The sequence below is a fragment of the Panicum hallii genome, chromosome 4 (assembly GCF_002211085.1).
Source record: "Panicum hallii strain FIL2 chromosome 4, PHallii_v3.1, whole genome shotgun sequence".
In the NCBI taxonomy this organism is placed as follows: Eukaryota; Viridiplantae; Streptophyta; class Magnoliopsida; order Poales; family Poaceae; genus Panicum; species Panicum hallii.
Window position 1 is genome coordinate 42011402 of NC_038045.1, and position 27768 is coordinate 42039169.

At 42.6% G+C, this 27768-nt stretch overlaps 3 pseudogenes; all 3 read left to right on the forward strand.

The window, feature by feature from the left end:
* Positions 1-14063: 14063 nt before the first annotated feature.
* On the forward strand, positions 14064-14720 carry LOC112890495 (annotated as a pseudogene).
* A 1437-nt stretch (positions 14721-16157) lies between these two features.
* On the forward strand, positions 16158-18022 carry LOC112890496 (annotated as a pseudogene).
* Positions 18023-23294: 5272 nt separating this feature from the next.
* Positions 23295-26179, forward strand: LOC112890497 (annotated as a pseudogene).
* The last annotated feature ends 1589 nt before the right edge of the window (positions 26180-27768 follow it).

Below are 27768 nucleotides of genomic sequence, written 5' to 3' on the forward strand. Positions count from 1 at the left end.
CACTACTTTAGGCATCTCTGAGAAGCGGAGCAGAATTCCTGCCATGGTTATGTTGTACCTCCGAGTTGCCGATCGCCTGAGGCATTTCTTCTCCAACCCAAAGGATGCTGAGTTGATCGCTGGTGGGATTCAGATAAGTGCAAGAAGAGCAACAGAAAGCTTCAACATCCAGCTGATGCTCGCCAGTGGAAGAAGTTCGATGAGCAGTATTATCTGGAATTTGGAAAGGACCCGAGGAATTTTTGGTTTGCATTGAGTACAGATGGAATGAATCCGTTTGGTGAAAGGACTAGCACTCATAGCATATGGCCAGTGATCTTGACGATGTACAACTTGCCTACATAGTTGTGCCAGAAAAGAAAGTATCTTCTGCTATCCATCCTTATACAAGGACCAAAGCAGCCTGGCATCAATATAGATGTTTTCCTTGAGCCTCTAATGCAAGAGATGGAAACTCTTTGGAAAGAGGGTAATGAAATCGTTGATAGTTTTACACGGCAGACCTTTAATCTAAAAGCTATTATCTTTGTCACCATCCATGATTACCAGGTTCTATTTGTCCTTTTGGGATAGATCAAAGGTAGGAAGGGATGCACGGTCTGCGTGGATGACACCATATCATCTTTCTTGGAAGGTTCTAGAAAGGTAGTTTACCATAGGTACAAGCGCTTCTTGGTGGAAGGACATCAGTACCGAAGTAAGAAGTTCTACAACTTATTTGATGGCAAGCCTGAGTTACATTCTTCACTAGTAAAATGAGATGGGCACTATGTTTTCGAAATGGCCAGGACCATCCAGGTCACCTATGGGAAGATGATGAAAGATAGGAAGAAGAGAAACAGAGATAAGGCACCTATCGAAGTCGTACCATTCAAGAAACAGCCCATCTTCTACAAGTACTTGCCGTATTGGGCAGATCCTGAGATCCACCATGCAATCGATGGTATGCACCTAAAGAAGAATGTGTTTGGTAACACAATTGGGCTCCTTCTAGAGACATCAGCAAAGACAAAGGATACATTGAAATCTCGTCAAGACCTGGTCCATGAAGATAAGAGAAGATTTTCACCCTGTGGATAAAGGGAATGGAAGATATCAACTTCCCTTGGCTAGCTACAACTTGACACATGATGAAAAGAAGGCAATGTGCAAGAGCTTACGGGGATCAGAGTCCCAAGTCATTTCTCGTCCAACATAAGGAAACTGGTCCCAATAAAAGACCTCTCGCTACATGGCTACAATTGTCATGATTGTCATGTGTTGCTGACGGTGTTCCTCCCTATTTGCAATCAGAGCGATCAAGCCAGTATACATGAAGATGGTAATCACTCAGTTGTCTTACTCCCTCAACAAGATTTCTCAAAAGATGATCGATGAAGATGAATTGCAGGATCCCTAAAAATTTATTAGGGAGACTATGGTGCAGCTCGAGATGTGCTTCCCTCCAGGATTTTTTATATAATGGAGCACCTAATAATTCACATGGTCGACCAGATACGTGCACTTGGTCCACTTTACATACACGAAATGTGGACGTATGAGCGTTTCATGTCTATTCTAAACCGGTACATACTGAATCGTGCATATCCTAAGGGGTCTATGACAGAGGGATACAGTACTGAGGAAATCATCGACTGTTGCCTAGGTTACCTAAAGGATAAAATAGGCATTAGTTTGCCTATTCCACATTTTTTGGGAGGTTGGAAGGGGTTGGCAAAGTTGGGAGGAAAACTTTCATCGACAAGGATTTCAAAGGTGTGCAACAAGCACATTATAGCATCCTACAGCATCTCACGATAATGACACCTTTAGTCAACGAACACTTGAGCACGATTCATGTAGAAAGTAATGGCCGATCGGATGATTGGATCATGAGAGAGCACAAGCATGTATTGACTGCATGGTTGAAGGACCTGAATCTTGTAGATGGGGAGACCGTGGAAGAACAAACAATCAAAAGATTGGCAGCTGGCCCATCTAGCCAGGTCAGATCATGGTAAGGGTATGATATTAATTAATATCTATTTTATACTGCCACAAAGGACAGGAAGACCCTGTCTCAGAACAGTGGTGTTCATATTGAGGCTCTAGACGAGAAAACATGCCAAAGTACCACATACTATGGCATCATAGATGATATATGGGAAGTTTACTATGGTTCCAATATACAAATTCTGGTGTTTCGGTGTCACTGGGTCAAACACCCAAGAGGTGTTGAGGTTGATGGCTATGGGCTTGTGATTGTTGACCTCAGCAATGTTGGTTACAAAGATGATCCATGGGTACTTGCTTCACAGGTCGCACAGGTACTATACGTAGCTGATCCCGCAAAGAAGTCAAAGCACGCTGCCATCCCTGGAAAACAAGATATCATAGAAGTTGATGGTATCAATGAATTGGAAGAATATAACCAGTACGATGAAATGAGCCTCTTCACTGACCTACCACAGAAAATGAGAATTATAGAGGAAGCATAAGAAAAGACGCCCAAGCCATGGGCATGCAAGGACAGAGAATCAAGAATTGTTACCGCTTAAATATGTACCTAGTAATTTTTTTCAATTTCATGTAATTTCTCTAATATCTCGTGCATCCATATATTTTGAATAAATTATATATATGAGACATAATGATGAATTCCGTAGATGCATAGAAGAGAGAAGAAGATTTGATTTTTTTAAAGTACTTATCACACTCACACACACTAACACACACTATAGCACACACTAACGAATTTTCACAGCAAAAAAATTGTTGTTTTAACACTCTTAACCATTGTATACACTAAAATATGGTTGTTATATTTTTTTTCTAGTTCTATAGATGACAATATCCTTAGAGTAAACTTTTTATTTTTATGTGTTTTCTATTTTTGGAATTAATTGATTTTGCAGAATAAATTTAAAATTCATTTGGGTGATGCCCCCACCCGTCCCTACAAATAGTTTTCAAGTTAATCCAAAAAATTTAATTAATTCTAAAAAATAGCAAGTATATTTCCGTGAATATACTTGGCATATTATGGATTAACCTGTCACAAGAGGTGGGCAACAACACATGATTATGATGCCCCCTCCGGTATTGGCCCAAGCGAATACGGCATGTGGTTAGAGCAGTGTTGCCTCTACCATAGCACAACCATACCTGGTAGACTGTATATCTGTTAGTACCCCTGCTTGTTGCTCTATCCGGTTGGCAAAGCTGGGAAGATGAAGGAAGTAGCCAAGGCCCAAGTGGATCCGATTGGAGGTTCATTTGAGGGAAGTCCGATCCCGCCCCTATATGCATGCGTACAAGTGCAACATCTCATCAAATCAAGCTATGAGGATCATGAGATAGACATCCCCATTACAGATGGGAAGCATTGCCTTAGAGAATGCCTTGGCTCAGCCATCCTATGGCATAAATGAGATATCGTACTACTTGGTCCACACCCTTCGGCATCTCTGAATCGTAACGTGTTGGCACGAGTCTTAATTGAGCATCCCTCATCATCGGCAGCACAACAAGAGAGGCAGCACTAGAGCATACACTAGAAGCTCCAGCATCACCACCACAAGACCATACGCCACTAGCTCCGCAATCAACACCACCGGCTCCAGCATCACCATAGGTTTTGTCATCACCACAACGAAAGCATATGCCACCGGCTCCGCAATCACCACCACCGGCTCCAGCATCACCACAGGCTCCGGCATCACCACCACAAGAGCATACGCCATCGGCTCCGCAATAACCACCACTGGCTCCAGCATCACCATAGACTCTGGCATCACTAACACGAGAGCAAACTGCACCGGCTCCACCAGCACCACAACAACAACAGCCGCCACAGTTGTTGGTGCCGAGAGTGATACGGCTTTACAGTAGGGAAGGGTCAGAAATTGCACATATATGGCACACCACAAACAAGAAGCAGGGGTCAAAGGCTAAGTCAAAGGCCAAGTCAAAGGCCAAGTCAAAGGATGATTCAAGTTCTAGTGACATCAGACAACCGGGCTTTTCCTCACCTCGCACTGGCTCGGAGCACCATCTGGTTGTTGGGGTTGATGACATATAAGACTTACTGGATTGTTCGATAAATTTTGAGTATGGTAAATCATTTCTACCTGATGCTATGATCGTGGGGGTTCCAAGTGCCATGCAAAGGATGCATAGTTGGTACACAAGGGCATGTAGACGTGGGCTCAGAAGCATGTGGGCTCGGTACGACCAAAATATATTCAGACCAAAGGATCCTAAAGGCGTCACTGATATCATGTTCAATTTTGAAGACATCTAAAACATGTTTCACCTTAAAGAACTAAGCATAGAAATGGTTAGACTCCGGTGCATGTAACTGCGTATCAAAACTAATATCTTATATGCTATGGCCTACTGTATTATATAAGCATATATAATTAATTGTGATGCATTTTATTATACAGGATGCAACAAAGACAGGCCAACCCTATAAATCGCAAGATCATGTTTCTTGACCCTCAAGCTATTTGCGAGGCATCTCGGGCCAATGTGGTGGAAGGACAGCCATGATGAGCCAAGCAAGTGTAAAACGCGCAAGGAAAAATAAGCAAAATGAATACATGAACACAAAGAGATCATAAAGAAGGTTGGGATCTACATATCGCTTCAGATGCAAAAATGCCAAGACAGGGATATCATATGGGCACCATACCACTTCAAATAAATGCCTAAGAAATTATATATAATATTTTTGCAGAAATCACTAGACTGCTTTTATGCTACAGTCAAAGCATGGAAAAATGCTCGTATTGGACTCCGCTGATTTTAAGCCGCGTAGATACAAAGAATTCATATCCATCCTCAACATGTTAGCAAAATTCTTATCTTCTTCATTTACATCATGCTAGATCTTCCAAAAAAACTACATATACAAACTAACTTCTCATTTCTTTCTTTTTTAAAACAAGGCTTACAGGTACTATATTTCCAAAGGAGGAATTCATCCTCCTGAGAGAACAATAGAAATAACTTTGCGCACATATTTACATATTTTCCGTGCCACAAGCAACCTGCAAGTTTTGTGTAATGTAGGTACTACATGTGCGAGCACATGAGGAAGCTCGGGAGATACACAACTGATCCCGAACGTGTAAGAGGCTAATCTTTGTTAGGGATAGATGCATACTTGGGAATTGTTTTTGCGTGTATCTAACACTTTGCTTAATTTTTTCATGGATTTTTTAATTGCAGATTCAGCCGAGAAAACATGACAACCAACTCCATGAGCAACAACTTCTCAACATAGTCGACGATTTATGCTATTTCATTTTGCATGAAGTGATACATGTAATAAGGTATTTTGTTCACCCTAAACATGAATTGGTAACTGAAAATAAAATACGAAGGTCTACGTCAGTGGGACGCTTAGCATCTCCGTGCCGGCTCCGGTAGCGTTCATCAGGGGTAATAGGATAAAAATATGTATTCTATGCGCACTTTAATGATGTGTGCACTGTAATGGTATACTTCGATATGATTTTATTTTGTATGCATAATTATTTGTATTTACGAAAGATATTCCATATCGGTCACCATGACATTCGATCGCACACTAGCTTGATAGGTCAAAATTGGTGGAGAAATAAAATTTTAAAAAATAGTGGGAACCGGATTTGGAAAATTTAAATACAATTCAACCAATTTTTGAGCGGGAAATGTAGTTTCAGGGGCCGGTCACACCCTCACCGCCCCTGAAAGTTCATTTTCAGGGGTGGGTGACGCCCTAAACCACCCCTGGAAATACCATTTGCAAAAACCATTTACAGGGACGGGTCTGACCCGCCCCTAAAAATGGATTTCCAGGGGCGGGTGAGGGCGGACGCGTTACCCGCCCCTGCAAACAGCATTTCTAACTGCGAGAAACAGGGATGGATCCCTACAAATGCTGTTTTACCCGTCCCTACAAACATTTTCTGCAGCAATGATACGTGACTTTAGAGTTCATTTGCAAAAGGCTGATATACGCATATGGTTTGATATATAGACAGTGTGTAGACTAAGACAACTAAGGAGACCTAGGGATGCTAAGAGGTTAAAAAAAATTAAGAGGGGAACAAAATAGAACTTCACAGTTTATATTAAAAGTTTATAGCATAGCCTTTTTGGATCCACTAGTTTTTTCACCTTTTCGCTGCCAGGTTGTTTAATTTATTTGGATCCTCCAATTCACAAGTTTCAACTAGTCAAAACCCTTTACGTTGCCGTCGCCCGTGGGCTTCATCACAAATACTAATGCACGGATTAAATACCATACATGCAATCGGTTAAATAATACAACATACATGCATGCCCTTTTTTATTTCAAAACCATTTTTTTTGGCTTTTCAATAAAACAACAGTAGCCATCTGGGCATCTGAACCTTATTGCAAACACTAAGCAATTGCAGGAGACGAGGATTTCATACACCCTGGAAATTATAATCCCTTTCACAACAAGATCCTAATACAATTACCCCACCCTAAGAAAACTGGAACCATGAAAATTTTGTCGATTGTAAGCATCACGGTTTTTCATTGATTACGCTTGATGCAGAGGAACTGCGATGCGTGTATGCATGCCATCGCATTCTTTCCCATAGACGTACATTTGGCAGCAAACTAGCAGTAGTGTACGACGTTCTCTAAACCAGGAAAACATAAAAGTTCACACAGACAAAGGCAAGGAAGTGCAGATAGAAAACAACATTTCAGTTCTGTATCAGCCAAGTGCAAAGCTCCGGACGAGTTCCATTGATAATTAGATTGATCTCAGGATGTTTTCGTCTCGTCGAAAACCTTCATGAACGAAGATCTTAGATGGATTGCCAAGCCCATTCATCCTCATTGCAAAGAACTGAGTGACCTACGTTGTACAGGGCCAGGGCAGCATGTCTCGTGCGCTGTTTCTTTGCATTCTCCTATGCAGTTCCTGCTCTGTTTCGACTGGAGGCGGCCTAGAACCCAACCCAGCAAATGCAGAATCTGAGCGAAAAGGTACTATCCGACCCCAAATCGTTAGCAAAAGTTTAGTTCCAGAAAAACTTTAACCCTTCTACGCTACTTTTCCAGTGATCTCAAGCTCAAACCGCGCGTTCTTGCCGCTAGCGCGCCGTAGAGGACCGGGTTCTCCGGCACAAACCAAGCACGAGCCATACCTCGCCGAAACGCTCCGCCATGACGAGGCTTGCAGGAACCACATCATCGGCAGATCCATCAGGCACATGGCCGTGGGGTCACCGGACAACGGCGTGGTCGTCCTGGCGGAGCTGGGCTACTCCATCAACTCACTGGAGTACGTCGTCATGGTGGGCTTCGGCACGCCGGCCGTCCCGCAGATCGTCATCATCGATAGCGGCAGCGACAAGCTGACACTGGCTCCCGGCGTCGCCGTCGAGGGCTTCCGTTTCGGCTGCGGCCATGGTCAAGGAGGCTGTTGGATTAATCTCCCTAAGCCCACTCGGTTCCCAACGGGCCCGTTGGGCCTCCTCTCACACGCGCCCTGATCGTTGGCGCTCCAACCTGTTCGTAGCTGGTGGGCCCCTGTCGCACTATGCTGTAAAGAGGAGGTGGGGGCTAGCGGCACAACATACGAGGTTCACCATGCCGCCGCCACTCCACCGACAGACTTAAACCCTAGCCGATCTAGAGCAAGCGCAGGAGCAGCGGGAAGACTCACCGCCTCCTTCATCGACGACGCCACATCGTCCCCGCATTTTCCCATGGTGACCCGAAGGACACCGAGACCTACACTGAACCTCGACTACCTCAAGCATCACCGCCACCCGAGAGATGGCGGGTCCCTCTGCTGCTCCCGCAATGCAGGGCCACGGCGGTATGATCCCTAGTGCCCCTTTTGCTCTCTCCCTCACGTTATCTCGACTTGTTCAGATCCACACGATATCACCTGATCCTATCACACAGTAGTCGATCCACGAGTCTAACAATGGTATCAGATGCCTAATCCTACTCACGTTGATTAGAGATTGGGAGAACCCACAGAAACCCACAGAAAAGAAACCCACAGAACAGATCCCACGGAAACCCTAACCCTAGCCAAACAGAAAAAGGGACGGCGGTAAAGGGGAGGACTTACCTCTTCTCTCCTTGCACCGTCCACCATCGACGCTTTTGGGACGCCGGCACATCGACCCGACCTCGCGAAGCCATGGGTCGAGCGCGGACAGAGGCCGCACGAGCCGCCGCCGTGCCGCTCGCCGCGCGCCGGATCTGGGCACCACGGTGATGCCGCTCGACGGCGGCGCGCTCACCTTGCGGTGGACACACGCACCGGTGAGGGTGCTCACCGTGGCGCCAGTACACCGCCGGTCGCCGCCACTCTCGCTCGCTCGGGTGGAGACGACGGAGGCGCTGGAGAGGAGAGTGAGCTAGGGTTACCGCGAGCCATCACCGCTGGGGGTTTTTGTTCGGCCGAAAGGCGCGCGTGACCGCCGATCTTTGGTCAATGGCCAAGATCGACCCGTGCCCTATCGGGCTTCTTACGGCCCAGGCGGGATGAGGAATTGGCGGCCCGGGCCCAGGTTGCCTCGCGCACTGCCGCGAGCGCACGGGCGGGGATGAAGGCAGGCCCTTAATGGGCCGCTGCCGTGGGCCGCCGCACGCGTGCGGGCCATACTTGCCGCTAGGCCGCCATGCACAGGGAAGGCCGGGCGGGCTGAATTCAAGGGAAGCACAGTGACTTGTTTTTTCCAGTTTTCAGAAGCTCTCCTTCAATAGAATTTCAATGAATTTGATGCATTTCAAATTCAAATTTGATTAGCAATGCTTCTAAAAGACAAAATTAGACATAATTTTTTATAGAATTTAATCTTTCCGCTGCAAAGATTAAATAGATTAATTTTCTAGTGATTGCTTGTCTTGTTATTTAAATTTGAACCAATGGGAGAATTTAAAATTTCAAGGAAATAGATTATTTTGAATTATAATATTGTTATTTTCTGACCAACGTTGACAATGACAATATTGAAATTATTATGCTATTATCTTTTTGATAGATATTTTCATGTATTAATTCTAATTCTGCCCAACGGTGTTTTAGACTTAATACAAAAAGTTATTGCATGTTTTAAACTCTGACCAACATTGATTTTAAAATATGCAACAATATATTCGAATTTATTTTAATGTTCTCACTACTCATGAATATTTTTCAGGAGGGCTATCAATGATATTTTTCATCAATGATATTTCTGTCTTAAAGGGAGACAATTACCATGAATGGTATAGAAAACTAGACCTGTATTTCATTATGGGTGAACTGGATTGGGTCCTAGCTACACCAACTCCCACGGAGCCTGTGATTCCTGTGAGGGAGGACACAGACACAGATGCTTCTTGGAAGCAAACAGAGCTTTCTTATAAGAAAGCAAAAGCAGATTATGAGAAGCTTTATGCTAAATGGATCCCTGCCAACAAGAAGTGCTTAGCAGTGGTAAAGAACACTATTGAGCCTGCAATTATGGGCTCAATACCAGATTGTGCCACTGTCATAGAGTATCGTGAGAAGTTAAAGAACCAGTACACTAGTTCTTCAAAGACTTATGCTACACAGTTGATCAAATAACTGGTTTCAGAAAGATACAATGGATGTGGCATCAGAGAGCACATCCATCGTATGGTCAACCAGAACAACAAGTTTAAATCATTGGACCTTACCTTCAAGGAGGATCACATAGTCCATTTAGTTTTTTCCTCGTTGCCTAAAGAGTTTGATACTTTTGTTATCAATTATAACACCCAACCATACACTTGGAATGTAGAAAATACCATTGCGATGTGTGTCCAGGAGGAGAAGAGGATAAAGTCCACCAACAGCGGATCTCTCAACTATGTGAACAAGAAAAGGAATGCCAACTTCAAAGGCAATTTTTCTTCTTCCTCCTCTAAATGAAAAGGCTCTCATTAGATTCATCACAGACCTCAAGATGGATAGGTTCTAGTAGAGAAGGACCAGTATCTCTATTGCAAAGAAAGGGGACATTACAAGAAAAACTGCCATAGATACTTAAAAATGATCATGGAAAAGAGAGGTGAGAACATTATTTCGTTTGCAAATGAATCCTTGTATATAGATTATTCCAAAACCACTTGGTGGATTGATTCAGAGCAACTATTCATGTTGCAAATTCATTGCAGGGATTCCGTTTGACGAGAACCACTCAAAGAAGTGAAAGGCAAATTAAAGTTGCCAACGGAGTCCAAGCCGATGTTGAAGCAGTGGGTGATGTTCACTTGGAATTCGACACTTGCTTCATCATGATTCTTAGAGATATTTTATATGTACCTTCTTTACAAAGGAACTTAATTAGTGTGTCTTACCTGGACAAAGATGGTTATACCTGTCTTTTGGGAGATGGCAGGTGTTTAATAGAATGTAATGATACAGTTATTTCCATTGCATTCAGAAGAAATGATCTTTATTTGATATCATTGCGTGAAAGTATGAATTCCGTATGCGATAACAACGCAAATGTATTCTCGTCTACACTTGCGAATAGAAAACGAAAAAGAACTCATGATGCGTCGTCGAAATTATGGCACTGTCGTTTAGGCCATATTTCGAGGGGGAGAATAGAAAGATTAGTTAAAAATGAGATTCTTCCTCCATTTAAGTTTTCTGACTTAGAACAATGCATTGAATGCATAAAAGGAAAATTCGTGAAGAAAATAAAGAAAAATGCCAAAAGGAGCACAAGTGTATTAGAGATAATTCACATAGACATCTGTGGTCCGTTCAATGTAAAAAGTGTGGATGGTTATGACTCGTTCATAATATTCACAGATGATTATTCCCGCTATGGATACATTTACCCGATAAAAGAAAGATCTGAAGCTTTGGATAAATTTAAAATATTCAAGGCTGAAGTAGAAAATCAACATGATTTAAAGATTAAAATCGTAAGATCCGATCGTGAAGGGGAATACTACGGTCGACATACTCCATATGGCCAAGTTCCAGGACCTTTTACAAAGTTCCTGATGGAGCAAGGCATAGTTGCCCAGTACTCAATGCCGGGCGAACCTCAGCCGAACAGAGTGGTTGAAAAATGTAATCGTACCCTGATGGATATGGTGCGAAGCATGATCAGCTATTCTACATTGTCAGTGAGTTTATGGATGGAGGCTTTGAAAACCGCCATTCATATTCTCAACAGAGTTCCCAATAAATCGGTGCTGAAAACACCGTATCAGATGTGGACAGGAAGAGTACCCTTAGTGAATCACCTGCGGGTGTGGGGGAGTCCTGCTGAGGCAAAAGTATTTAACCTGACTATTGCGAAACTAGATCCTAAAATAGTATCTTGTCATTTCATTGGCTATTCAGAAAGGTCAAAGGGTTTTCATTTCTACTGTCCAGACAGATCCACAAAATTTGTAGAAATGAGACACGCGGTCTTCCTTGAAGATGAAATGATCCGGGGGAGCGGAAAAATAAGGAAGATTGATCTTGAGGAGAAGCGGGTGTATACACCCAATCCCGTGATTCAAGAACCTTTCTTCTCGTTGCCCGCTGTAACTGCACCGCCAGTACAAGTCACTGCAATGCCAACACCTACAGTGGCTCCTCCTGTGGTAACAATGAATGAGGATGTGGAACCCATCCATCAGGCTCCTGAAGAACCTGTTGCCACACAAGTGGGAGCAACAACAGCCCCAAATAGATGAGGCACCGCAGGCTCAGGCCTATGGGAGACCTCAAAGAACAAGAAAGTCCGCTATTCCTGACAACTATGAAGTCTATAATAGCGAAGAAGTTCAAATGGAGGATGATCCCACCTCATTTGAAGAAGCCATGAGAAGTGAATACTCATCCAAATGGCTTGATGCCATGGAAGATGAAATCAAATCGATGAGTACCAATAAAGTTTGGGACTTAGAGGAAATTCCTAAAGGAACCAAGACAATAGGCTGCAAATGGGTCTACAAAACCAAATATGACTCCCAAGGGAATATAGATAAATTTAAAGCACGACTCATGGCAAAAAGATACACACAAAAAGAAGGGATTGATTACAATGAGACTTTTTCTCCAGTCTCATGTAAAGATTCCTTCAGAATTATAATGGCTTTTGTGGCTCATTATGATCTAGAATTATATCAGATGGATGTGAAGACAACATTTCTAAATGGGGATCTAGATGAAACCGTCTACATGGCACAGCCGAAAGGTTTTGTCATGAAAGGTAAAGAAAAGTTGGGATGCCGTCTAAAGAAATCAATTTATGGGCTAAAGCAAGCTTCAAGACAGTGGTACTTAAAGTTTGATAAAACAATAAAAAAGTTCGGATTTAAAGAAAATGTTGAGGACAATTGCATTTACGCAAAGTTCAAGAATGGAAAGTATATCTTTCTAATCCTGTATGTGGATGACATCCTACTGACAAGTAGTGATGTCAGTCTGCTATACTAGAAACGAAAAGGTTCTTATCCTCACATTTTGAGATGAAAGATCTTGGTGAAGCAAGATTCATTTTAGGAATCGAGATTCATCGGGATAGAGTAAAAGGGGTATTAGGATTGTCCCAAAAGACATACATAGAAAAAGTTCTAAAGAAATTCAGTATGCATAAATGCAGTGCCTCACAAGCACCTATAATTAAGGGCGACAGATATGGGGAATTTCAATATCCCAAGAATCAATATGAATTTGATCAGATGAAGATGGTACCGTATACTTCAGCTGTGGGAAGCTTACAGTATGCACAAATGTGCACACGCCCTGATATAGCTTATGTTACCGGGTTGCTTGGCAGATTCCAGAGTAATCCAGGGCCAGAACATTGGAAGTTAGTAAACAAAGTTCTGCGGTATTTGCAAGGAACAAAAGGTCTCATGTTGACATATAGAAAAATAGAATCTCTGCGTATCGTAGGATACTCAGACTCCGATTATGCAGGAGATGACAGAAAATCCACGTCTGGGTTTGTGTTCACCCTCGCCGGGGGAGCAATATCCTGGAAGAGTTGCAAACAAAGCGTTACTACATCATCCACAATGTATGCCAAGTTTGTTGCATGTTATGAGGCTACGGGGCAGGTGAACTGGCTTAAAAGTTCATACTCGGTCTGAAAATGGTTGATGATATATCTAGACCACTAAAGTTGTACTGCGACAATGAGCCCGTAGTAATGTATGCACACAAAAATAAGACAAGTGGCCCTGCCAAACACATTGACATAAAGTATTATGTTGTGAAAGATAAAGTTCGAGATCAGATTATAAGTCTCGAGTATATAAGCACAGTAAAGATGCTTGCGGATCCGTTAATGAAAGGCTTACCACCCAGCGTGTTCAAGGAACACGTAGCCGGCATGGGGCTAAGAGATAGCCTGTGATCTTCGGACTATAAGGACCCAAAAGGTTGAAGAATGTGTTTCTGAATGGAGGCGTGTATTGTAGTTGTTAAGTCTATCGGCAGATGACCGTGACGACGAGGCATGCTCTATGCACAAATCTATGATGAAACGAGAAAAGAAAAATGGAAAGGAAAAGAAAAGTACAGGGTAAGATCAAGGGGGAGATTGTTGGATTGATCTCCCTAAGCCCACTCGGTTACCAACGGGCCCGTTGGGCCTCCTCTCACACGCGCCCTGATCGGGGGCACTCTAGCCCGTTCGTAGCTGGTGGGCCCCCGTCGCACTGCACTATAAAGAGGAGGTGGGGGCCAGCGGCACAACATACAAGGTTCACCGTGTCGCCGTCACTCCACCGACAGACCTAAACCCTAGCCGATCTAGAGCAAGCGCAGGAGCGGCGGGAAGACTTACCGCCGCCTTCATCGACGATGCCACATCGTCCCCGCATTTTCCCATGGTGACCCGAAGGACGCCGAGACCTACACCGAACCTCGACTACCTCAAGCATCACCGCTACCCGAGATGATGGCAGGTCCCTCTGCTGCTCCCGCAATGCAGGGTCACGACGGTATGATCCCCAGTGCCCCTTTTGCTCTCTCCCTCACGTTATCTCGACTTGTTTAGATCCACACGACATCACCCGATCCTATCACGCAGTAGTCGATCCACGAGTCTAGCAGGGACGACATGTCCGCAGGCCTGATCGGGCTCGGGAACTCGCCGGAGTCCCTCGTGTCGCAGGCCTCGCCGTCCTACGGCGGCGCCTTCTCGTACTGCCTCCTGCCGACGGGGAGCTCCGCGGGGTTCCTCGCGCTCGGCAGGCCAAGCGACACGTCCGGCTTTCGTTCACCCCGATGCACCTGTCGGACCACTACGCCGTGTTCTATAAGGTGACGCTCACGGGCATCAGCGTCGCCGGCCGGCCGCTCGACATGCCCCCTCGGCGTTCCCGTACGGCGACTATGGCATGATCCTGGGCTCCGGCACGGTCATCACGGCGCGCTGCCGGCGGCGCCCTACGCGGCGCTGCGGGCGGCGTTCCGGCGCGCCATGGCCGCGTACCCGCCGGCGCCGCCAATCCACCCTGTCGACACGTGCTACAACCTGACGGGCTACGCCAATGTGACGGTGCCGGGCGTGGCGCTGACGTTCCTGGGCGGCGCGATGGTGGAGCTCGACAACCCGTCGGGGATCCTCGTGGAGGGCTGCCTGGCGTTCAGGGGGTTCAGGTTGAGGCCCGGCCACCACGGGAACGGCGTCATTGGCAACGTGAACCAGCGCGCGTTCGAGGTGCTGTACGATCCGGAGCAGCTGCGCGTTGGGTTCAGAGCCAGGGCGTGCTGAGCAAAGCACCGTATGCGGAAGAACTGTTCTCCATTACTCCATAGATGGAATGTTCACTGTGCACGCGTCTGGAAGTCTAGTAAGGTTCATGCTATGTTCCTCAGACGACTGAAATCAAATAAATTTGTCCGTGCGTTGGATACTTGTATTTGTGCGCGATTGTTGATTGGCATCAGTTAATTGCATTGGCTACTGCTCCCCGATCGACAGGGATCAACCACAGCGGCCATGCATCATCTTGCACATCTAGTTATTGTAATCAATTTATGGTCTCGAATATTCAAGAATTTTGTTGGAGGGTAGTTTAATCCTTTCCAATCATATCACTTTCATTTTTCTGATTTAGGTTCAGTTTGGATCCATAAAAATTTTAGAGCCTAATCAGCATCTTCAGGTGACTCTTTATATCTTTAGGAATAAAAATTTTAGTTAAAAATTACCCTCTAGAAGGCTGGATATCTAAATATAGACATCGTCTATTTCGGATTTCTCGCTAACCAAAGATGGAGAGCGAGAATTGCTCTCTATACTACGTACAAGATATAGAAAAGTTGTTGGAAAGTATAAAGATATAGAAAACGACTTTTACTCAAATAACTCTCTAAATCATGATTTAGAGAGTAGATTTTAGAAAGGCTCTTGGAGATGCTAAAGTTTGTCCATGAGGTGATTCAAATAGCTTTTGTAGACTAAAAATTAGTTCCATCCTAACTAAACTTTATTCTATTAGTTCTCAAAATCCACTAATTTGAACTAACAGTAGCCAACCATCATGAAAATAACCAGACTACTCCACCTTATCTAACTCACATGCAAAAGTATTTTTTGTGTCTCTCATCTACATTTTGATCCCGGGATCAATATGGTATGAACTAAATATAGTCACCTAACAAGTTAGGTACCTAATCTTACGTGATCCAAACAGTGCCTTAGAATATTCACATAACCTAGCTGCTGCTCTTATCTGCCTAAAGAAGTGGAACAGATCTCATTCATATGAAATCTAATGGCATGCACATTAAGAAATTAAATCTGAATTCTTTGTGAGCTTTGTTGCCACCATCTTGTGCTTTCCTAAAAAAAATCAAAATTTTCATATATCTTAATATCTGAAATAAATCGGATATAACTTCACCAACTAGTGGAAACTGAGTTATTATCGTGCTTGATAGTGGCCACAAAGCTCAAAAAAAGACTATTAGCCATATAGTTATGTGCAATCACTCACATGTACATTTAGCAGCCCAAAGAGATGCGGATGTGACAAACCATAGTTAGCGATTACTCTATACACTCTTTCCTCCACATTCATAGTTTATTTTATTAATTTGCATCGCATCTGCATATGTGTTTGACATTGTTTAATTAAATTCTTAGTTTGAACTTTAAGTATAACATGGGAATCAGCATTCTCATTGCTTCCTACATATGTGTAACATGGTCTACATGGTGACATACATCAGTATCTTCTATATTAACATTGATAGAAAAATATAATTTAGAATTATATATTGGTGCATTTAAAATATTTTGTAGTGAAAGATATATGTAATTTAGATGCAGATTTATAGATTAATTTATGCAACGGTTTATAATGGTAGAGTTGGGTGATTTAGATACAATGTTAAATTTTTTTACTTTATATTATTTTTTATAATGGTAATAATGTGTAATTTTGATAAGATTAGAGGGTTATTTTGGATTATGTTTCATAATGGCAGATACTTTGGGTACTTTATAAAATGACGTCGCAGTTGAAAAGCTACCTAGTCCGCACTGAATAAAGTGGCTGTCGGCGGAGGTAGTATTTCACCAACAATGAAACTATTTCCTCGCGTCCATATAAGACGGCGATAGTTTATCCGCTGTTCAAATTGAAAAATGCGGTTCAGTACCATGTGAGACACACATTTCCACACGCATCCCCGCGTATCAATTGACTTTATAGAGTCAAACGCAATTCAGTCCTGGTTGTCATTCGTCAACCCCATGGCTTGTAGACACTTAGTACTCACAACAACCGGCACCATATATAATCCGGTCGATGCGTCATCAGCTCATCGTTATCATCCCAATTAGCTTGAGCAGCAGCAGCAAATTCAGCGCTCCGCAATCGAGGCGCAGGAGCATCGCCTCACGCCCCTCCTCCTCCTGCTCGCCACGATCTTCTTCGCCGGCGCGCCGTCGTCGGAGCCACGCGGCGAGGCCGCGTCGTCCGCCCTCCACCCGGTGGTGCTGCTCCCGGGCTTCACGTGCAGCCAGTTCGACGCGCGGCTCACCGACGAGTACGAGACCCCACGGGCGTCGGGCTGCGGCGCGCGGAGGCAGGGCCGCGGGTGGTTCCGGCTGTCCATAGGGACAAATATCGATCATGTCGAATTCCAATTTATCGGAGGCCAAATATTTCGCTTCGTTTGTCCATAGGGACGCGTGCATGGCGAGGCTCGTGGAGGCGCTGGAAGGCGTCGGGTACAGGGAGGCGCGCCGGCGGCGCCCGGCGCGGCGTCCGCGGCGTTCTCGGCGTTCCGCTCGAGGCTGACGCGCCTCGTGGAGCGCGCGAGCGCGAGGAACGGGAACAGGCCGGCCATCCTCGTTACGCACAGCTTCGGCGGCTTCTACGCCACGGTGTTCCTCAACCGGACCCCGCTGCCGTGGCGCAGGAGGCACGTCAAGCACCTGGTCATGCTTTCCCACGGCGTCGGCGGCTCCGCTCATCCTGCAGGTCCTCGCCTCCGCCGCGGCGAGCCCCGCGCCGCCGACGCTGCGGGGCACCGTGCTGGCGTTCGGGAGCATGTTCTCCCTCCTGCCGTCCCCGAAGGTGTACGGCGCCCGGCCGCTGGTGGTCACGCGGGCAGGAACTACTCCGCCGAGGACATACCGGAGTTCCTCGCGGCCGCGGGATTTCTCCGACGATGAGGTGGCGCGCTACCGTACCAGGGCGCTGCCGGTGACGCTGAACTTCAGGGCGCCGCTCGTGCCGGTTACGTCCGTCAACGGCGTCGGCGTGCCGACGGTGGATAAGGTCGTGTACTGGGATGGTAACTTCACTGAGACGCCTCGAGTGGTGAACGGGGATGGCGTTGGGATCGTCAACTTGGAGACGGTGCTAGCTTTGCAAAGGTTGGTGGGGGATGACCCGGATCAGCAATACTTCAAGTCAGTTTTGATCCCCAACATGACGCACAACGGGATGATCTTAGATGAGCTTGGGCTCAGGTCCGTGGTTAAGGAAATTCTGGAAGCAAACCGAGCCACTTCATTTTAACAGGGGACACTGCCGAAAACTATGCGCTGCTTCCGCCTGCAGTGAAGGACTTACGCTTGTATTTCACTGACGAATAAGTGTGCGTTTGGATCCTAGGGACTATACCTTACCTAAGTTCTCTTTTTGACACTAATTAGATGGACTGAATAAAGACTAATTGCAAATCTAATTGCTTAAATCACGGCTTTTATCGAGACGAACCCATTGATGCTAATTGGATGTGTCTCCACGTCAACCGATTGGCATTTACATTATCTGTCAATCACCAGCTTTGACCGCAGATTTATAATCCTACGGCTGGGCATCGTCCGAGCATATTTTCCTTTTTGGGTCAGCTTCTTACTGTTTGTTACCTTAGTAAGCATATCGAGCGCGTTTTTAATTGTTGCGGACCTGTTATCAGGTTGGTGGGCTTTTAGTCTGTCGGAGGACTTTTTACCTGTTGTCTGTTCGAGGCATTTTTGCCTATTGTCTGCTGGAGGCCTTTTTGCCTGCCATCCCCAAAACACCCCATACCCCTTACAATCCAGCCTGATAGAAACTTTTTTGGAGGTCCAATAAAAATACAGGCAAAAGAAAAAATTAGCCCATTACATCCGTTAATAAAACTGATCATAAAAAATACACAGAAAAAAGAGAGGCGGGAGTGCATGCTATGGTAGCCGTCAAAAATCCTGATCCTACCTATAAACATATCACAGATCTGCCTCCAACCCCACACATGCAAAAAGAAAAATAAAAAAGGTTACATGTCACTTTTTTTGGAACACAACAAATAAAAAATTTACATATAATTTTTTGGAACACAACAAATAAAAAAGTTAAATTTTTGGAACGCAAAAGTTATATGTAATTTTTTTTGGAACACATCAAATAAAAAGTTACATGTAAATTTTTTGGAACACAACAAAAATAGTTACATGTAATTTTTTTAAAACATAACAAATAAAAAAGGTTACGTGTAATTTTTTTTTGGAACACAACAAATGGAAAAAATATAAAATTTTTGGGCTTACATTCTTACAACAAAACATACAATTACAATTTATTTACTATAGCTACCCAAAGATGCAATGATGTACAAGTTGGCCTCTTCTCCACTATTCACTCACAAGCACGGGAGGCTTCCAAGGTGGGCCACAGTGGAAGGCGTTGCACCTACAGCATAGGTGCTGGAGAGATTGAGTTTTATGAGCTTTGCAAAACTTTGCAATCTCTGTTGGTGCTGTTGGGATTGGCACAGTTATGTTGTTCTGCAACAGACTAAAACGGCAAATCCTAGCTATAGCTCTATTTTGTACATGGGAAAATAATCTAAAATCATTGCAACGCTACTGGAAGCAAAGACATCAGCTATGCAGGGTTGCTCCAACAAAGTAATACACAAATATGCTTACAAGAGAAAGCAAAACGCTCAGAGCGGGAAAACTAGCATCGCGCTTGATTTGAGGCGTAAATTGTTGATAAGAACCTAAGATGTAAGAGAGGACACATGGGAGCAGTTGAACAATGCTATTTGCATTCAGCACTAAAGGAATTTAGTAAAGTGCCAAAAATGCAATGCATCACTGTGAAACCATGATATAGCTGTTGGGTAGCAATGATACGGCTTAGCACAATTGCTAGCTTGATAATAATTAATACAATTGCTAGCCAACTGCAAAATGGTACAATGAATTCCTACTGTGAACCTGGTTCACTAAACTAACACAACTGCATGACAAGAATACCAGTATCTGTGCACTTGGTAGAGACGATAATCAATGTAGATCGACAAACAATTGAAAGCATAGACCATATTGTGAGGTAAACTGATATCTCAATAGTTGAAATGTAGCAACCTGCGTGTTCTTGACTCTCATCATCAGTTCTAATAGAGGACATGTACTAAATATATCATTTCCCTATTTTGAAAAGGCATTGACCACACATGAACCAGATCACAGTTAATTGATACCCAAAAGACAAGGCACCACAAAACTAGGGAAAGAACAGCAGCAACTTGGTGCTTACATTGGCTTCCTCCTTCATTAGCTCACCAAGTAGAGCTGGCAATCTTAACTTGGAAAAAAAATGATTAGTAGCTTGAAGAAAGCATCTAGGTAGCAATTAATTAACAAAAATGTACATGTTTTCTGGTTGTTAACTGGCACATTTTTCAAAAATTATAGTAACCATACACACAATGTCCACTGAAATTTTGGGTGTTAATACAATATTAGGCATCTATGATTGAAATAAATAGAAGCCCACCTGCTAGAAAGTAGCATCATCACACATAGGTGTAAAGCTGGGGATTTATGCATGTTTTACAGATATATTTGTTCTCTATCTGATTTTCTGCACATTAAAAATAATTTAGTAGAATGATCTTGCAAGTTTACTATAGGAATATGCAAGGGGGATATATGCAAGTTTAATTGACAAAATAATTCAAAGACACATAAAAATCTAATAAATGAAGAAAATTTACATAGGAAGAATATTATAAATTAACAAATTTATCTTGTTGTAAGTTTAGCATAATGATCATGCAAGTTTTCCAAAGCACAAAGTGACTAGTCAATTGCTACCTATATTAGAGATATGTTGGTTAGCCTACTGCTACCAGGGGATTAGAGAGAGAGAGGGGGAGAGAGAGAGAGAGAGAGAGAGAGAGAGAGAGGAACCTTCCAATCATAAAGAGAATGGAACGTAACTAATGTGGTCCGTATACACTCTTGGCCCCAATTCGTCCTGGAAAATTGGACCCTCATCAATTGGCAATTATGGAAACAGCTAAACACACAAGTGGTAGTATGCAAACTACAAGTGACAAATCTACACTAAAGAGGCACAAACAGACGGATCAGAGAGATTATGCAATGGTAGGTTGAATCTGGGAGAAACGAGAGGCAGACATGGACAGATGATCCTCTCACAGAAAAATCAATGGGCATTCAATCGAAGCACAACATGAAAAATCTCATGTTAGTTGCTATCCTACAACCTATCCTTCTCCTTGATATGTAACACACTTCACACATAAATCAAGTGAATCTTACATTATAATATAAAAAGAAAAGATTCAGGGACAAATTAGTCTATATTGTCACATATGCATCTTACACTATGCACAAGGCACTTTACACAAAAGAAAGGTATACGAAAAGATTTCAAAACGAATTGGAACTCTTGTGGGTAAATTAAGGGAGACACAAGTGCTCAACACAATCAGAAACCCATTTACCTCATATGCCTCTCAAAAAAAAATCTAGTCAAGTTATGCAAATATTAAAAACTGAGCCCAGATCGAACTAAATTGCAAATAAAAAAAGTCAATGACACAAATGAATGGGCATCATCTTAAAGTGGAGATAATGTTCCTGGCAAGTTATCAAGGCTGCGGTCGGAGAACAAATTTAGCATCTGTATCTATTTACGTATAGAGAAGGATTAGCAGGAAATGGATATTAACCTGAGTTTTCTCATCTCTACCTCTATTTGCACACTTTATCAGACATGCTGCTAGCACACAACAAATCAAAGAAAATTGTGTGTCTTAATAGGTAAAAGAAAGTTTTGTGTTCAAAAATTACATACTCCCTCCATTACAAAATGTAGATTATTTTGCCTTTTTAGATTCATAATATTTTCAATGTATCTAGATATAATATATATCTAGGTGTATAGCAAAATCTACGAACCTTAAAAAGTCAAAATAGCCTACATTTTGAAATGGAGGAAGTACCTATTAGCTGTGTTTACCGTCAAGTACAATTGTCTGCAACAAAAAATCTAAAAGTCTAAGGAGTCATTGTAATCAACGACCATAAATGAACAAATATTTCCTTAAAAGTAGAATAATTAGTATTGTTACATTCACTAAATCCTCACTAAGCAATACTGTACAGTATATACCTTATAGCTGGCTTGTAATACCTTGAAAATTTGAAAAGGGGCTCTATAAAAAACATTGCCAATACTACAATTACAATCATCGAAATAAATTCATTCTCAAAAGTCATTAACAACAATGTTAGTCCTAACTGTTTTGTCATTCAATTCATTAAATACCATGAGGAGGTCTAGATGCATCTTCACTTATTCGAAAAATCCAACTATATTTGAAAATATTGTATTTACATTCAAAATACTCTAAAAATATTATTAAAGTTTTCTTGGAGTATTTTATGATTGATTTGATTTGGTAGTCATAGCTTCAAATACATTTCCTATTATTATGAAATTATTATAGGAATTATTTTTTTAGATTGAGAATTGTATGACTTCAAATATTATAATATGCATGGTCACTTAGGACAAGTACATCAGTACATGTTAGCGGTCTCATAGATCATTAATAAAATATCATATAGGATTTTCAATGATGTACTGGAGAGAGAAGGAAGTGTTTTTATGAGACAACTATCTTTTAAGCTAAATTTCATGAATATAAAACCACTCTCTCTCCATTTGCATAAGTTGTTATGGCTATACAACTCAGAACTTTCTTTTTCTATGTTTAAATTAAGGATTATTGAGAGTTAGTATGAGGAATATTACAGACAACAAATTGTAAAGGTGTTCAAATTAGCTTTTTCAAGATTTCATGCAAATACATAAGACCACCTAAAATATGATAGCTCGTGCCCCACGTGTCCTGCTCCTACTTCTATAACCTTATATTGGACAGGGCCCAGTTGTATAGACCATTGTTCGATTGTCCTCTCGTCTCTGGAAATTTATAGATCTTGTTTGGAGATGTTATAGTATTTTTAAAAAAGATAGTAACTAAAAACTGTAACGCTAGGGACTAGACATGTGGGGAAAAACTCATATCTAGAAAATAGAGGTGATGAGTGGTGTTCCTAATACTAAAAGGCTACATTTCTAACATTAACATGGTTTTTGAAACTATAGAATTTGCTGCATTCAAACACCTCTTAAACTTTAAAACAATATTTTTTCAAAACCATTCTATTTTTCTAAAACTCTGAAAAAAACTTTAAAAGCAAACAGGGCTTTACATGTCATTTTAAAATTTTAGAAAATTGTGAAGGCACCATTTCAGAATGCAGTTTCCTTGCTGAGTGGATCATCATCCACATTCACCTTAGGCAATTGAAACGTGAAAAAAGTGTGACGTGCATTGAAATTGACAAACACGTGCCAACAAGGTGAGTTGTCTGCTGATTTTCCTATCTACTTTTTTAGAGAGATTTTTCCTATCTACTAGACATCGTCATATCTAGGGATGTAAATGGTATGAATATTTCCCGACCGACCGACCAAATGAAAAAAGTCGGATATTATTTTTGGATATCTAGATGTTTTCTCGGACATCGGCCACGAATTCAGATATCGAATTGGCATACAAGAAAGGTAATATCCATCGGATATCAGATATTCGGTCGGATAATCCGGATAGTTAAGTCGGATACTAGATTTAGATAGTTGTATTATATTAAACTAGACAAATACCTGTGCGTTACAACGGATAAAGGCTATATAAGTATCGGATACATACATAGTTGCCCGTGCATTAATTTGTAGGGGTCTACATGATAGAATTGTGAACGGAGGCCTAGTCTGATATGTATCAAGGCCCACATGTCAATAATATAATTTGGACCAAACAAAAAGTTAACTTGGAAACGTTACGTGCTTTAGAAATAGGTAAAGTTATATATTCATAAAATTCTGATTTAATCTTTAAAATTTTATAACTAATTCATTTCAAATTAGAAAAGATAAAATTAGCATCAAATTTTTTCTAAAAATATAATCTACCTATTGGCACTCTGTTGAGTTGGATCTTATTTATTCCAGTCTAGTTCAAGACCTAAACTCAAACTCTAGCAATAATTTAACGGTAAAAAAATATGCTTGTTCTATTTTAACAAAACTCAATATCGTATAATAATTCAAACTCTAACAATAATTCTATCGCTCCTACATATTTATGCATATAATAATTCAGAGTGTCAATGTTGTGTAATTGAGTGCCCAAAATGGTATGTCACCTATTGTTAATTTGGTTAATCAAGAACGATTTTAGTTTAAATCAGCCTCCTAGAACAAAAGAATTGATTCGAGTGCTTGTCAGATATCATTAATGTAATAAGTTAGAATGTCGTGCAATTGAATGTCTCCGATCTAAGCTATGTAGCAAGTTAGAATGTCATGTGATCAAATCTTTCTTATCTATGTAATAAATTAGAAATGTCATGTAACGGTTTGTTAATTTGCTTTGTTAAACATAACCTAATTAAAATTTGAACTCGTAGGGTGTTCGAATGTTACAACACATGTGATATGAACAAATTTTGTCTTTACTTGATATACGAATAAAAATCCGTATCCATCTGATTCACTCCATATTCGATACGCATCTATTTGTATGTGTCACCGAAGCAATCCACGGCTATCCGTGTTTGAATCCAAATCCGATTGAAAATGTAAAAAAAATACAATATCAGTAATATTCATCTGTATCCGATCCATCTACATCCCTTCTCATGGCCATTGGGTTCTCCGAATTGGGCCAAGAATCAATCAAGTGGAATTGGGCCAAACCGCTGCACTTAGGGGTGGTAATGAATCATGGCTCTAGTGCTCTCTTCATAATCCAACTTGGCTCTTATATATTTTTAGCTTAAAATTGTATAAGATTAGAGCCCGGCACTTTTAAAGCCCAACCCTTAGCTTATCTAGGCAAAAATTTGAAGCCTTTACCACCCTTAGCTGCACTGGAATCTGAATCCAAAGTTCAGCCCAATTCTTGCTGGATTTGACAGTAACTAGACTGTAAGCCTCTGAATTGACAAAAACGGCGCATTGCTCCAACCAAAGAATGAAATTTATAACTTACACTGCTAAGATAGTATTATTATTATTAAGTGTTTCAACAAACAAAGGTCATACCCTCAATACTAACCCCAAACCATCATCGCTGCAGGGACGACGACTCCACACTCCGGCCGTGTCTCCGTGCCCCTGGCGCACCGGCACGGGCCGTGCGCGCCCGTGCAGGCCAAAGACGAGATGCTCATCGCCGAAAGGCTTTGCCGAGACCATGCGCGCACAAGGTCCATTACAAGGAGAGTCTCCAGGAGCAAGAGGCTGCAGAGTAGCAATTTTGCTGCAACTGTAAGCGTTCCGACACAGCTGGGATCATCCTATGACACGCAACAGTACGTTGTCACGGTGGGCTTGGGCACGCCGGCCGTCCCGCAGACCCTGCTCCTGGACACCGGCAGCGACCTGACGTGGGTGCAGTGCAAGCCCTGCAACTCCACCAAGTGCTACCCCCAGAGGCTCCCTCTGGTCGACCCGAGCACCTCCTCGACCTACTCCCCCGTCCCTTGCGACTCCCAGGAGTGCAGGGCCCCTGGCTGCCAGCATCGACGGCGATGGCTGCACGAGCAACTGGGACTGCGCGTTCCACATCGACTATGGTAGTGGCGCGAACACCACCGGCGTCTACAGCAGCGACGCCTTGACACTTGGTCCCGGAGCTGTCGTCGAGAGCTTCCGCTTCGGATGCGGCCACGACCAGGAGGGCCCGTTCGACATGATCGATGGGATACTCGGCCTCGGTCGTGTGCCGGAGTCGCTCGTGTGGCAGATGTCTGCCGAGCATGGCGGCGCGTTCTCACACTGCCTCCCGCCAACAGGGGGCTCCACGGGGTTCTTGGCGCTCGGCGCGCCGGAGAACACCTCGGGCTTCGTGTTCACGCCGCTGCTAACGATGGACCACCAGCCGTGGGCCTACCAGCTGATGCTCACCGGCATCAGCGTCGGCGGGCGGCGGCTGGACATAACAGCCGCCGTGTTCCGGGAGGGCATGATCACGGATTCGGGCACGATCATCACGGCGCTGCAGGACACGGCCTATGCGGCGCTGCGGACCGCGTTCCGGAGCGCCATGGCGGGTTACCCGCTCGCGCCGCCGACGGCCCAGCTCGACACCTGCTACAACTTCACAGGGTACGACAGCGTGACGGTGCCGACCGTGTCGCTGACCTTCCGGGGCGGCGCCACCGTCGACCTCGACGCCTCGTCCGGGCTCCTGCTGGATGGCTGCCTCGCGTTCTGGACCACAGATGGAGACGAGTACACTGGCGTCATCGGCAACGTGAACCAGCGAACCATCGAGGTGTTGTACGACCTGCCAGGAGCAAGGGTTGGGTTCCGGACCGGTGCTTGCTGAGTACTGTATACTCCATCAGTCCCCGTCCCTAAAATACTGTTCTTTTAAGAAAATTTCCCACACATTACCCATACTAAGAAATGATATTGTTGCCCCTAATTACTATAGCAATTTTGTAAAAAACCGTATTGCTTATTTGATTTTCTATATCCTCAATAAATACATATGCATTGGAATTGGAAAAGCAGAATCTGCTAAACATAAACATTTGATTGGCTCTATACGCTTTTCTATACAATATTTTCTTGGTACTTGGCATTACTTTAATTAGATGGATTTTATTACAAGCTATACAAACATTCTTTGTGGTACAAATTTTAAAGGCTAAAACAACAGTCTTTTTGGGAGTACTCCATCCGTCCTACAAAGAGCCTTCAAATTTTATCAAAGTCCATCTAATTAAAACAATATCAAATACCAAGAAATAATTGCATAGAGAATAGCATGGAGCCAATCAAATACTTAAGTAGATGTTATATTTAGGTTCCAATGCATTTGCATTTTTAAGGATCTAGGGAACCAAATAAATAGCATGGTTTTCAATCACAAACTGCTATAGTTAATTAGAGATACCATGATCATTCTTCACTACTAGTAATATATCTAAAATTTTTAAATGAACAGTATTTAGTATTTAGGGACAGAGGGAGTATCTTGCAAGCCTCCTGGCCTTCGACTAGGAGCTTTTTCCAAAATTTGCGTTGGCCTCCTCCAAAAACTAGCTTTTTGGTTAAGAAAGGTTGCCCGGCTCAAACTCTAAACTACTGTACGATGTAAATTCTGTATGGAATTTTTTTTGGGTGTTGCTACCTTGAAAATTTAATGGACCTTGTTGTGTTGTAAAAGACGAAACCATTCTACGGTAGCCGTCAATCTCCACTAATAAATTATTGTATGAGTGTTTTGGGTTCTATAGCAAGTAAAAGTGCACTTTGTACTTTAAAATGGTGGCAATACTCATGTGCCAAGCGTCTAACATTTCCAAATCCAAAGTGCAGTTCTCACTGAATCTTTACTGATGCTTTTGAAGCCATTTACAAAAAAAAAATTTAACTAAACTCGTTTAAAAAGGCTAAGCACACACATAAAGCAAGAAAGAGTAACTAGATATTCTGTTTAACTAACAAGCAAATATAATCAAGTTATATAAAAGCAATCCACATTCTGATCCTAAATGAGTTAACATTGATTTACAACTGAACAAAACAAGTTGCTGAAATTACACATGCAAAAAAGAATTATTTAGCAATAACCATAAAAGGAAAAACTATAGCTAGGAACTAAACAAATGCAAAATCTTGACATGCAGCCATAATATGGTAACATAATTAAACAACATGATTAGCTACAGATAAAGAGCGCAACAAAAAATTACCAACAATTATTAACAACAGAAACTATTTATTTTAGCCTTAGCAAGACAAACTGATCAAAGAAAGATCTACAAACCTAGACATAGCTTCTGGACACGAAATTTTACAGTGAACTATACATGCATAAAGTAAACTACTGCACAAATTTCATAATTTTTGGACTAACAGAACTGCAGAAACTAACTAAACAATCTTAAGCACAAATTAAATTCTATC